General features: G+C 42.5%; 1 protein-coding gene across 2 annotated transcripts in view; it reads left to right on the top strand.

Annotated features, from left to right (window-relative positions):
* The first annotated feature begins 10,284 nt into the window (after positions 1-10,284).
* znf462 (zinc finger protein 462) overlaps positions 10,285-14,951 on the top strand; it is a 28,801-nt gene continuing 24,134 nt past the window's right edge. The window contains exon 1 of one of the 2 annotated variants that reach the window (XM_037264977.1): positions 10,285-10,715. The gene's annotated coding sequence lies outside the window, so the exon portion shown is untranslated. The remainder of the gene's footprint in view (positions 10,716-14,951) is intronic. The other variant, XM_037264975.1, reaches the window with a different exon arrangement.

Genomic DNA, 14,951 nt, shown 5'->3' with positions numbered 1-14,951 from the left:
GTTGACACTGACATGTGGCCACTCCCCAGTGTGATGTGCGCCTATGTTTACTTTTCGAGGCCCTTTCTGAACTCATTGCTAAGCAAAACAGCAGCACAGTCTCAAGGGTGAAGACAGATTTTTTTTTTTTTATCAAAGGCTTGCAATCCATTTGATTCTGAAATGCGGTGCAATGTTGTGTGGATCCATATTACTTCATTTTTGCCCATACTACCTGGTCCCGCTGCATTTTTTCATAAAAGTCATTTTTCATATGTTTTAAACACAACCTCACTTATAATGTTGAAATATGACACACCGTCCCTAGAAGTGGATCTTCTAGATCTGGAACATTCTACCTTCCCAAAAAGGTATACAAGGTGTTCTTTTGTTCACATCAGCATGGCCAGTTGGTACATAGTGTGCTTGACTCACTCCCCCTCCTCGTCCTCCCTCCTCGTCTTCTTCTTCTCCTTTCTTCCTCCACTGAGGAGGCAGCTGGTGTTTTTTGCGTTTCATAAAGGACCAACTAGATATTCTGAGACGAGAGGGTCCACGTCTGTGGGTAAACGTGACATTGGGGAGGATTGGAGTTTATTTTCCATTGTGCCTCGTTTTCATTCACGGCTACCTTTCTATCAGTCTGCTTCATTTTATTCCAATGAAGTCTTTCTCTTCCTCTGGTCCACATCTCCAATACCACTTCTGTATATGCAAAGCAGGTGTCAGCCGGGACAAGAAGGCAGCGACTTCCTCACAAAGGGGACGACAGGGGTCTTGGAAGGGGTTGTGGTAACACACACTCACACACACATACACACAAGGAGGGATAGCATGTGGGAGGTGGGTGGGGTGCAAGGAGCTGTCCATCATTAGTATTCCAGCAGGAGGCTCCTGGCCCGGCCCAGACATCTGAGCGGAGCAGCCGCCGCCGCAGATAAAGAAGAAGCCATTAATCCACGGAAGATTACCAGCACTGATACTTTATCCCGCCGTAATACAGCAATGCAACCACACTCATCCCGTTTACAATGGCGTCACAGGGAAAACCAGAGGAAGGAGAAGAGGAAAGAGTAGTGGCAGCTCACCTTGTGGATGCAAAGATGGCAGCAGCACACACAAAGAGCCAGCTCGGATTTGATTTGGAGGTTTTGGGGGAATTGGTGTCGCAGATGGCTTCAGAAAGCTAAGGAACAGCTGTGTGTCCTTCCTGTGACCCAATATATCCGCACACCTACAAACATGAGACTTGGTGTCTGAATTGCACATCAATATTTACATTGATAGGAACCCCAAAGCTGTTTTTTTTTATCATGCATGAAATTTTCAAATCAACCTTTCAATGACAATTTCAACTCCATGCAAGATGTCAAAGTTGCATCAGACACACATTTCCTTCTAAATTGTAATTTCATAGTTTAATTAATGCTAACATTATAGTTAGCATAGATGCTATGGTAATATTTGAATGTGTTCAAATGTTGACCACTGACACTTCAGTAGACAGATAAAAAACTCAGTGGGAGGTAAATATCAATTGTCCAATTCAGCAAATGAAATGACATTTTGATTGACTACGTGATAAAAAAAACGTCATGATTGATATTCATCTGGATGACAAAATGAGGAGAAGATGCTGTTGATGCATCCAGCAGCGCCAATAAATGAGGGAAAGGAAAAAATAACTATAGGCTGAGGAGAAGGACGGGATGGACGAGGAGGCAAGACGGAGGGCAGCAGAGCTCCCGGTGTCCTAGAAGAATCCAATCCTTCAGACGTGGCAGATTGTGTTGCCATGAGAACGCCACCGAGGTCATTGTGAAGGAAGAAAAAGAAAACGGAGGAAGGGACGGGGGAAGCCATCCACTGAAGAGACATATAGGATTTTACAGGCAGTGTAAAACAAACAATTTGTATTTTGTGTGAATTGTGTCAGCCGAAAACATTTGTTTAGAAATTTCTGGCTAAACAGGTAAGATGTACTTTTTCCTCCAGTTGTCATCATGAGCTGAGATAATTTAGCATCAGTTGAAGGCGCCATTGCTTTGGAAATATGAGACCGCGACTGAGCCAGGAGTCAGCGTTTTTGGGGATGAATCATTCAACATGGCTGCCGACGGGGTCCAATAACGGCGACAGAGGTGGAAGACATAATGAAGACTTCCTCTGCTGATGCTGCGTTTAGTGAAGGAGCTTGAAGTGGAGTGGAATTGACATCCTGACATTGTCTGTGCTCTTAATAATCAGACTGTTGACCAGGGTAATAATCATTTTGGATTGTCTATATATTATTTATAGTTAATTTTACTTTGTTTTTGTTTTGATTTTTTTTAGACATTCACTTAGTTTTAATGATTTCTTAGAGCAAGTTTGTTTGTTTTGATTTTTTCAAAAACTCTACATCTTAGTTACATTTTTATTTGTTTTAGTGGAAGCTATAAATATTTAATTGAATTGCCCAACTTAAAATTTCATAAAAATTTGAGTTTTGACTGGGGGGGACTTATTCTAATGAAACACCTCCAGGAAGACACAGAAAACGTCAGTTGACTGTTCACAAAATTAGCTGGAAAATAAATCCAGTCTAAATAATGAATACATTTTATTTTTAAAAATGTTACAATTATTTTCCATTTCTAATTTCGCGGACCACTTGCAATACCGCCACGGACCACTTGAGGGACGCGGACCACCGGTTGACAATCCATGCTGTATTACATTCACTCTGCTCAAACATTTTATGGCCTCTAACCTACAATAATCGCTGTTATACACTAGATTTAAAGTTCTGGTGCTTAATCCCGCTACAAACCATCATTTAGGGTGTTTTTAAAAAATAATCTTTTTATTGCTTCTGGAAAAAAAAACTTGAATGTGACATAAACTGAGACAATATTTTATGCAGCTGCAGTTTTTTTTTTCACCACCAAAATGCTTTATGTTCTTATGCTTCACTGGGAGGTGCCGCCATAGCGAGCAGCTCCATCTCACACGGTGATGACACGCTGATGATGCCACCGCCGCTGCTGCAGGCTTCAGTAGATTGCTCAAGGACGTTTGAGCGGCGGAGTAGCAGGAGATGAATCGCTGAAGGTCATCCGCATAAAAAACAAGCACAAATCCCCGATTCCACCCACGTGCATCAAAGCCTTACTCGGTGCAATGAATCACACAATCAACTTCCATCAAACATGTCTTACAATATCCTGTTTTTAAAGACGTCTGTGTCAAAAAAAAGCCGAATCATTTAGTTCAACAAACAAAGCATCTACAACCTTGGATAGTGAAAGTAATCCTTTGAGCAGATAATTGAAAATGAAGGTATATATATTTTTGAGTCTGATGGGTTAGTGCTATGTTGTCAGGACAAGAGCTGAAGAAGAAAACAAAGCTTTCTTGGCCAACATCACTGAGACTCAACATAAAATCAAAGCTGTGACCAAGATATGACTGGTGTTCTTGTTTGGTTGATCAACAATATCACCCCTCTGCAGTGCTCGCCTCCTTCAATGTGCCTAGTCTCAGCTCTTTTCTCGACAGTCAAAGTGATAGATATAGCGGCGGCCTGCTAGGACGACCTCACCCAGAGGGCTGAGGAGGCAAAAAGAAAGACAGAAAGTGCAGAGAGAGACAGAGAGAGGGCATACGAGGAAAGCCAAAGAGCTTGGATGAGGCATGCAGTGACCTCCTCCCTCTCCATTGTTGTCGAGCATAAGAGCAATGCAAGCTGGGGGGTCAGAATACATTAGAAAGCAAGCAAGACCGCAGAGCTTGAGAGCAAGGAAATGGATGAACACTGAGGATCCAAGTACAAGAACAGGATATACGCAATTGATGCAAAGGAAGCAACTAGAGGACAGGACAGGATGGTCATGTCTGACACAACTGCAGTATATTTATTTCCATTTATTTTTGCAACCTATTAAACAGATTTGGAAGTAATGTTGCAACAAACTTTATTTTTACTAATTCCAGGATCATCCTTAAATTTCACCCATCTGGCCAGTGTATGTGAGAAAATAATGTTTTTTTTCCTGCATTTCGTCTGCCTATCAATCGTCGTCCAGTTTAAGTGCACAAGTTTAACGCCGCCGACCTTCTCCCTACTAATGAGCCTTGTCATCACCCATCAGGGACACAAAATCAACAATGAAAAACGGCATAATGGCTCTTTTACCTTGGCGCTATTATATCCATCATCATCATCACCGTACAACATGATGAAGAACGATCACACAGCAGAGGCGAGACAAGCACAACCGCCACGAGGAGCTTCATGGAATAAAGATGATATTAAAACCACTATTAGTTTTAGCTTCTGCAGAACATACCACAAACTCCACTGGCTTTTTGAATCAAATTTAATCACTCAGTGCTTGGTTGCTGTGGGGCGTGAATATGATTATACAGAAGAGTTTTGCATCTTCACGCCACACTGAATTGACACGCACGGATGTGCATTCCACACCGACAACAAGCCACGTCTAAAAAAGAGAATCAGTTTAGAAGTGAATGAATATGAATAGATGATGACATCGGACACTGGATCTGTTAAAAATTAGGTGAACTAGCTAAGCCATGCGCTGGGTCCAAAAGGGATCGAGGCAATGGGTTATTTATTTCGTTGACAGGTAAAGTTTGTTTGGGTCTGCTAGTTAATTGAAGTGTCACTCTGCTCCGCATTTAAATGACATTCAAGATAAATGAGTCTCTATATGCGTCACTTCTCTGCGTAAATGCGTTTTGGGTGTCGGCTTCTCCAAAAACTAACATCCGGTTGGATTGTTTTCTATTCGGCTGTTTTTTTTTTTTTTGGACTGACAAGCATATTAACGGCGTCTCGCCAAACACATCATCTTTTCTTCATTTCTTGTGCGTTTCCTATCGCAGACGCGCTCTTGGTGGCATACTAATTGCGTCGTGGTCACCTCGGAGAAAAGCGATTTTTCCTCAAGATGTGTCATCCGAGACAGGCTGCAGAATATCAAAGTGTACTAATACAAAATGTTTCTTATGGGGAGGGGAAGACAAGATTGTGTAGCATCTTCATGCATATTTTTTAGTTATTGAAGATGAAGCACCATCTTCAATTAACCATGTAAAACTTAAGACAACTTTTAGGCTATAATATGACCTTTTTCTTTACATTCTTTTCAGGTTTTTGAATAACAATGGAGTGGGAGGGATTGATACTGAGTTGACTGACACCATTATTTTGTTTATGCAGATTAATTTCACAAAGTCTCCACCCCCTGCTGGCACGTGGTGCTGTACTTGTGTGTGTGCAAGGTCTAACAAAGGAACGTGTGTGAGTGAAATGAATGCAGGTTAAAGCTCCACGTCAATAAGCAGCTTGGGAGAACGCCACAACGGCCAGTGTTACAGTTACAGCAGATGCAGATTCTCACATATTTGGGGGATGGGGTGGGGATCAACATACATCTGGATGCCAAGTTGCAAGCGTGTCAACGTGCGTGTGCGTGCCCGCCGCCGCATGCAACTTGATGCTCCTTCCAACAGGGATTAAAGTCAGACATGGACTCATCTAATCAGTGCTGGCCCAAATCTCATCATTTTGTCAGTAAATGACACACACGCACATGCACATGCACGCACAGGTCTTGAAACAAGTCAGCCAAAAATAGTTCTCGCAAAAAGTTAAAAATAAATTTTAGGCAGGAATTGGGGCCTTACAATTTATTTGAATTGACAAATTTGTTGGGAAAAATGATTACTTTTTCTGATTTTTTTTAAATGTGAGCTGATTTATTAAATATGTTGACCTTACCTTAGAAAAATCACCTTTGCCCACAAAATGGTACGACTACTCACATGAAATTGTCTTAAAATTGTGTCTTTAGTGGCTTGACATTATGACCTTCATATCACGACTTTATTCCTTTAAAAAGCCAACTTTATTTCATACGATTTTTTTTTTTTTCTTTTTTTTCTTTTTTTTTAGTATATGTTGTAATGATGCAGTTTTAAAATCTCACTTTGGTCTCTTTTACTGGACTTCAACAAGGTTCCCGATGAAATGTCCGGTGAGTACAAATGTCCGCCTGAGATATGAAAATAGAATGAGGTATTTTGATATTCCTTGAATGCACAAAAAAATGTTTATATTCCGACAGTGCTGCTGCATTGACGCTTCTCATCCATCATTCATGGCGACAGCTCGGCGTATTGGAGTGAAATTAAGAAGAATAGAGTGAGCGGGAAGGCAGATGTGACTTGGCTTTGATTGAATTGTGCACACATACAGAGAGCGACCTGGTACACCTGGGTTCCTGTTTTCATCTCCATCCACATATTAGCTTCTCAATATAAAGCAGGAGACGTCCTGACAGACCATCCCCAGCGGTGTGTCTGTCCCTGCCCCATTTTTTGTTGTTGTTGCTGTGCTGCCTGTGCGTGATGAAGCGCATGCGAAGTAAGCTGAGGAACAACAAGAGAGGTGACTTCCTGCAAAGGTCACTACTGATTATTGGCTCCTCTAATCATTTCATTACTGGGGATGCGGTACTGTTTTCTTCATCAAGCCGCAATCTCCGACTCTCACTGTTCGTGTGACCTTAATGTATAAAGGGAGGAATTTTTCCCGAAAGAATTTTCTCCAAACCAAAGAAATTCCCTTTTGTCAACTATGACGAGCCTTGGTGGAGACAACAAAGATGAGAAAAATAATAAAAAAAGCAAAACGACCTTGGAGAAGCACTGACACCTGCTTAGCGTCTCACGTGATGGACAAACATCACAAAGCCTTTTTTTTTTATTTTGTGTGCATCTTATTCCCGCTGCTCCACACTCCAAGATGCTTCTGACAGGCAAAATTGATTAAATGGAGCTTGCTGATGGAATGCCTATTATGCAGAATCTTGTGGTGCTTGCGAGGGAAGGCTTACGACTTCTGCTTTTTCTTCTGGTAGGACGCTGAAGGAGAAAAAAAGAGAAGCTCTTGAGCACCTTGCTTTGACTGGAGTGAGTCACCTTGTAAATATATGAATAGCAAATGAGGCTGGAGTAATCTGAGGTTGATTTACATAGAGCTGGTGCACAACCGGCACAAATACATTTAACATCTCCTCTGTCTCATTCACATCCACATCCAACTAGACTTCCGCATCCAACTGTTGTCCTCAGACATCAGGCTGCATTTCCTCCTTTGGCAGGATGCATGACGGGGGGAGGGAGGGCGATAGAGAGCAGGTGGAAGGAAGAGCAAATGACAAATGTGTCTCAAATACAACCAGTCCAGCAAACCACACACACACACACACACACACACACACACACACACACACGATCCCCACCCTGATTCCCTTCCCCTTCGGCCTTCACTCTTCCCTTCTCATCCTGTCTGACCACATTCTTATCGGCTGTAGCTACAAAGGTCTATTCAAGACAACAACAGAGGGTTTGTCAATGGTTCACAACTTTACACCAAGCAAGGTGTTGGGTTCACAATGTTGTGATCCATCCATCCATTGTTTTGGTCGTGGGTGTCAATTGGACTCTTATTCACACCTATGGACAATTTAAATCCAGGGTGGGCAATTGATTCTCCATAGGGAGAAACTGGAACGATTCTCCAGATTGATTCACGGCATGTTAACCTTAAATATGTTTCATATGAATTGACTATCATATATCTTTAATGCAAAAAATATTATTGTTTTAATTTTAACGCTGCTAAATCCATCCGCTTGCGTCATACCTGCTGCTGGTTAGCGCTAAGCTAACCTTGGTGTTTTTGTATGGGCAGGCATGAATTTCCCTGCTTGACCAAAATCCAAAGGTCTATAAATCAGTGACGTGATGTCTAGCTGCTAAACAAACAGATCGTTGACCAGTAAACCAACCAGCAGAATTAAAAGTGAAACTTCACGATGCAAATTTTTAACATTGCATACCAAATTTAGTCAAACCGTATTGGCTGTTGAAAAGAAAGCTTTCAGAAGTGAAATAGTGTGAGGCTTCTAGGGAATAATGTGCATCTCAAGACTAATTCCCAGTAGGCAGACAAAAGAGGAATGCTTGTGAACAACAGAGGAATGTGTGAAAAAGAGAAGCCTTTGCTGTTGTTTTGACAGCGTCCCACCTGTCACATCCCGACCGTCATTATCTTAGCCTAGCTCTGTGTGATGAATCTGCTCCGGCATCACACTGAGGACCCCGGCTTTACTTTAATGGGCCCTTTCAACTCATCCCAAACCTCTCGGAAAGCCATTTGAAGAAGGGTCTATGGATTCCAAGGCTCCCCAGGCATTCTTTTCTATCTGTCTGTCTGTTTGTCTGTCTCTGGAGATAGCTGCAGTCCAAGGCTTTGTCCATCCGTCAAAGGTCACCAAGGAAGAGTGGATGCAGCAGTTTTTAATCCCAGGGAATGTTCACTGTTTGCTTGTTCCCTCTCACCTGGGGGACTTTTCAGTTCGGAGGGCAGATTTATTGCAGATGATGGTAGAGGACAAAGATGAGGCACCTTAGACTGCAAACGCCTCATTGCCATAGCAACTGTAAATAAGAATCTTCAAGGAAGATTAAACCCGGATGTAAGCGGAGGGCCTTTCGTGATGTGTTATTTGTCATCTCTTGACGCACATCGTACGTCTGCTTCTTTAAGGTTAGTCATCCAGTGCTCACAGGGAAGCTGTGCGACCTTCTTCTTTTTCTTCTTTTAACCCAGGAAGTATTGCTGGAGGTTCAATGACAGCGTTTTTTTTCTTTTGTTTGCCTCCATTGGGAGCATGAGCACATTCAACCACAGATATGACGATTACGATGGATACCGCATTGCTTAAAATGAACACCTTTTTGGATTGTGTGACTCCCCGTCAATTGGTCTGTTTTTAGCCATGCTTGGCATTACATGCAGATTTGGGGTTGCGTGGCAAAGAGCGGGGTGAGGATTTCGCCCCGATGCTCTGGTGCAGTCTGTCCTGCACTCAGGACTGGAGGCCATCCCATATTAATCAGATTTGCTGCAGAAGCCATATGTCCAAGCAGTGTGATAAACCCCCGGCTGCTACCTGGCACTCACAGGGTACTCTGTAGTGGTTCGGGGAAATACATGGGGCTAAGTGCGTCACCACAACGCAACATATGAAGGTATTCCATCTGTTGTTTCAACGTCACATGATTCACACCATTTGAAGGTGTCACATTATTTTATATGTTTATATGTTCTTAATATTTAATTTCCCATCCTTTTTTTCCTCTCACAGGAAAGTTTTACACTGTTGCCTTTATTAACAATACAGTTTTTTTTGTTAATGTGAATATAATTAAGTCATTGTACTGCTCATAATAAAATGACAATTTTTTTATCTCATGATAAGTTCTTTTATCTATCATACGACTGGAAGATTTAGTGTGAAAATCATCACAAATGACACAAAGCCATCAAAGGCGGATAAATGTCCCATCACGCGCGGTTCCCTTGGCGCCACCACTCCTCCTTGCTGCCCCAAGCTCGCCCCCCCCGGCCCCCATCACCCACAAAGCCATCCCTTGCACTGACATGTGCATGTGAACACCTTTTGTTTGGGGCTCCTCTTTGTTAGTGAAAGCAGCCAGTCTGCAGCAGAGGCAGCGTCAATGTTTCTACTGTGCCACTCACACTGTAACTGGTCTTATCATCACTGACCACATTTTATTGGCTTGGCTCCTCATTAAGTAGTGTAAATGATCCGTGGTGCTGACTGCTAAGATTATCTACAGATTTTAAAGTCAAAATTATGAAGAAAAAGAAAAGTATGAGGTGACTTAACGTTCAAAAGTCTATTAAAATAAGATCACAACCTATTATGGCAAGTTCCGGGTCGTGTCCGAATATGCCCCCTACTGGCTGTGAGCAGTACCAGCATGACATCACTGGTATCCGATTAGACACTTGATTAAATGTGTGGATTATCTATTTATCTATCGAGCGATAAAATATGTGCATATGTTGAATTCATGCAAATATACTAAGTTATAAATTCATATCTTGAATAATTATATCAAATAATTTAAACTGTAATGGAAAACTGTAAAACTGTAATGCAAATTGGATTTATTACAAGTATAGTGATGAATGCAAAATGCAGTTCAAGATTGATTTGGGGAAAAATACTTTTAATTACAGTGTCACAATGATTAGTGGTACAGAATATGTGGGGGATCCTCATCATCAGCAACCACCGTTGAACTGTAGATAACCCTATGACGTAGCACGCGCACGCAAACGCGTATGGAAAAATGTACACGAAAATGTCGCCGGGGCTGCGTGCGCGTGTCTGTGTTTGCACGGGAGCGCGCCGGTTAGGGGCTCCCGGGTTAGCGGTTTGGTGTTGGCGTGGAGTGCCGATGAAGGATGAGCTTCTCGGGCGTCCATTCCGCCGATGCTCACTCGTCCTGTGTCCAACTCTCGCGCACCCTCTGGTGCTCGCTCGTCGCCTGCCGAACTTCTGCTCCTTCTCCTCCTTTGTGTGACCCGTTCGTCACATTATCATTGGTGTGGTGGTGGTGGAGGTGCTTGTCTTCCTGCTCTTCCTCCTCCCCGCGTGTGATTGCGAGCCGCTCGGCGGAGGAGCTCAGGTCATCTACAGCTGCGGCGGCGAAGAAGAAGAAGAGGAAGGAGAAGAAGAAGAAGAAGGAGAAGGAGAAGCAGGAGGAAAGATGGCGATCACCCACTAGCCGGAGCGGGCGCACGCATGACACCGACAACTTTGGAGAAGAAGGAGAAGATTGCAGCGGTGAGTTTTGACTGTTTATTCGCTCTATTTTGTCACGCTTTAACGGCAGCGACGCGATAGCACTTTCATGGAGGGGGCGCTTCGGTTGGGGCTTTCAAGGTCTTGCGAGAACGTCGCCATTGGTGGATCATGGGAAAGCTTTTCGCCTCATGCGTGACCTGGAAAGAGCTTGACCCCCTTCCTTCCTCTTCCTCCTCTTCCACTGGGAGGCTTCTTCTCCTCTTTATTTAACGGCCACCATGTCAGCCCAAAGTCAAGTGTCTTCTCCTCGCTTCCCGGTTCGTTCGCGCTCGTGTCCGTCAGTTCATTCAAGGAAATAAACGTTATCGCTAAGACGTGAGGCTTATTTTATGATCCTCATCCTCCTAAAAAAACGGTGGAGGGATTAGTGAGTTAGTCGGGGAGGAGAAGCCAAAGCACGGATGGTTGTCCTCTCCTGTGTCCTCCATTAGGAGCTGCCATGCAAGTGTCCAGCATGAGCAGGATATGTTCCCCCCCTCCCGCTTCCCTAAATCTGGTGACCATTTTTTCCACCCCCATCCTCCTCCTCTTCCTCCTGCTGATTTGACTGGATGATGGTGTTGCAAATGTGCTGTCATTGTGTTGATGCGTCTCCTGGCTGCCCGTCACTGGTCTTGGGTCAGGTGCTCGTGTGAGTGTTTTTTTTTTTTTTTTTACAGTGGAGCTCCAAGCATAAAATGGAGGCTGGCAGATGAGTGGGGAGTGGAGGAAGGGAGGGAGGGGGGGTGCAGAACAAAGGTGGTGTTTGACATGGAGCTGCAGGGCTAGACAGATGGACGAGGACATAGTAGAAGAAGCAGCAGCAGAAGTCAGGCTGCCATCTTCAGTCGGACTATGGGAACTTATAGTTTTCCTTTGATATATATCACATGTATGTAGTTGTGATCGGTGTATAACATTTGACTCCACGTGTACTTATTATTTGCTACATTAAGGAAGTCATATTTTAGCGAAAAACTACTCTGGATTGCGTTCCATCAGATTATATTTTTCTGTGTTTCTAGTATGGTTCAGAGCATAATGATCAACAATTGATCATTAACCAGGGAACTGTTGCTCGATTAAGATTAATTGTGTGTAGAAGAACATCAGTTGAGGGGAAATTGATGCGCAGTACTCAACAGTGGCCAGCAGAGGCACTGATGTTCTTGTTTGATCTCAACATAGTTAGTGGTATGAAGTATGAACAACTACACTATATGAGTTTAGGGACATTGTCATTGCTATTTTCATTATTTTATTAGCATAACTGCCCAAGTCATCAGTCCAGCTACTTTGATTCAACCTTTATGCATTACCATGACCTGGAAAAAAGTTGTTGCAAGCAAATTGGTAGTTTTTATTTTAGTTTTTAATATGAGAAGTTTTATGTGGATTACACAAAACAGCAAAAACTATTGAATCGGTTTTCACAAAATCCTAAATTTTGGTGTGCACCCAGATGGCATCATGGGATAGTTACCAATTATTGGTTGTTGATGAATCGTATCTTGAAGCAGTTGTCTCACAATTGAGTGTACTACTCATTTGTGGCCAGCAGAGGCGTGAGTGTTGTCTTTGAATCTCAATTACTAGTTTATGACCTCAAGAACTTGAGATCAGGTCTGAAAACTTGTAGATTTTAATTTTTGAATACTGCATTTCCAAATGTATCAATTCATAATTATCATTACTACCTCAAATTATCACGTGATAGAAATGACTGCCACTTGTTCGACTTCAATAGAACCATATTGGCTCAGCCAGATCAATTTCTATTAATAGAAAAAACAGTTTTCTGGCTTGGAAGTATTACATTTATTTTTTCAGGCATTAATAAGATGACAAACAGAAGTGTTCACTGATTTTAGACTGTCATCACTCATTTGTTTTATTGCTTTTACGTGTTATCGTTAGCAATGTCAACGTTATGCTTGTATTGCTGATAAAGAGCGTTAAAATGGACAACCTTGGACGTTCTTGTGCATAAGGAATGTGCTTCTCGACGTCCTCCACATTGAATAGTTTTGATCTGGCTTTACTTAGACGAGGAAGTGAATGACACGCACACACGCACGGCAGGGTTTGATTGTGACAATAATGACTGATGGACAAATCAAGTCATGACTGGTGATCACATACGTTGACCGACCGTTGCGGTGTTTTGACCGTGCCCGTGTGGGTAATATGTGTGAAGCATTGGTGCACATTCCCTGTCAGGAAGTTCTCAAGATGTGCCTCATGTTGCGGCCAATTCAACTTAAATGACTCCACAGAAAAATACCCCAAAGGCCTTCAGCCTATCAAGAGGCGCGCGTGTGTGTGTTGGTGTTCTGCAGCGGTGACTATAGTGTGCAATGTTGCTGACGAGCAGGGTGTGCGTGTGTGTTTGCATGTGTGTGTGAGCTTGACACGCGGTATGCTGCGACAGCTAAGAAGAGCCATCCAAATCAAAATGGTGGCGATGCTCCTTCTGTTCCCCTGGCGTGGCAGGTTCCTCGAGGAGGAGCCTGGCAGGAATCTGCTGCGCTCGACACATTTCTCTGGCAGGCTGCTGCGGTGTTGGTCGATGAGCCCGCTGCTCTTCCAACTCTGGGGTGGTGTAATGGACTCACTCGGAGCTCCTGTTAACTTTCAACACTTTTTGCCATTCTGGTGTTTGGCTTTGTTTGGAGTCTCAAAATAAAGTCCACAACCGATAATGTTACAACTATTTCAAAGGAATTTTAATAAAAAGCAATTAGTTCTAAGGCCAAACGGTTACGGCACATTTATAATTGCCAACACATAGTCAAGGTCTACTGTCCTGGATTAAGCCTATAAGGGTGCTGGTGGTCCTGCCAGAACCAGCACTGTCCCTGAATATTCATGACACGATATGAAAAATGTATATGATCATTACATAATTCTTATCCAGTGTAGTATTTAAGCCAATAAGAAAATATTAGTTCTGAGTAGTTACTTTTTCACATAGTTTTATTTTGGAAATCTCAGTATTTAATGTTTGCCAGTTTTATTACTTGTGGAATTATGTAACCTGTTGCTCAAAACAAAATGCGGGCCACCACTGCTAATGACGAATCCTGAAAGTAGCCTATTTGTGTAAGATAATTTAATATAGCCTACCACTGCTAAACGCTAACAAAAGAAATAAGTACACAGTGTACATTCACATGGCCACAATTGATGCGTTCAAATCAAAAGTCAAAGTAAAAAATCAGCACAATTGATTTTAGAACGTCAAGTTTACGGTGTAGATTAGCCTCAGGCTGTCCTTTAGTCATTCTTGTTTGATAATCTTTTTTTAATTTTAACCAACGAGTATAAACTATGATAGCTTGCTGTTGGGATTGTTTGCGTAGTGCGATGTCACGATGAAGCCAATGATTTATATGATTTGTGGCAAACAATGACAGCCTCGCGCCTAAAATGGGATTTCACGGTCTGAATGTACTGTAAGTGAAATTGTCTTTTGTGATTAAAATAAAAATGAATTGCCATTCCTTGATGAATAGTGGAAGCAACTGACAAAACACTATCGTACAACCAGAACATTATGCGCTCCTTTTTTGTTATCTTTTAATATGATTAAAGCGTAAGACTGAATAAACCCAAAAGACTGTTGCTAGTTTGGATAAGCCACTGGTTGGCTAGCCCTTTCACACATCAATTGCTTGCCTTATTTTTTGAGTGTAGCTTATATGCAAGTGTCGCTAACGCTGATAAAGTGACTTTTCCCAAACATGCACGTCTCGCTTCTTGCACAATACATCTATTGCAAATTTTATTTTTACACTTGTACGGCAGTGAATATTTTTCAGAAGCCATATTAAAAAAAAAAAAGAAAAAAGAATATATTCTGTCCTGGTCTGGGTTGACAATTTTATGGAAAAGATTGATCTTAAACAGCAACAAATTGTTGAAGTCTTGTACGCATGTGTGTTTATAAAGCCCATCAGTCTTTCTACTGGTGGCTTTCATTGCACTCGGCCATTCTTCTCCACCTGGGGCAGTGAAGGGAGGCTCGGGACAAAAGCAAATTGAAATGCTCCAGTGAATGCTTTCTTGGCGTGATGCACGGCTCATGAGATGCGGGCCGGCCTCTCTGCTACTGCTGCTGCTACTACTGCTCTCGTTACGCCATTCGCTTCCTTCTCGTTGTGAAAACATAAGAGCCATGTAGGCACTGAAAGTTGGTAGCTTTCGGGTCAACACCTCTGGGTTCTTTGTCATTCG

This window comes from Syngnathus acus, chromosome 12 (genome assembly GCF_901709675.1).
Source record: "Syngnathus acus chromosome 12, fSynAcu1.2, whole genome shotgun sequence".
NCBI lineage: Eukaryota > Metazoa > Chordata > Actinopteri > Syngnathiformes > Syngnathidae > Syngnathus > Syngnathus acus.
Note: the sequence above shows the minus strand (reverse complement) of the source record. Positions and strands in the feature narration are given on the sequence as shown.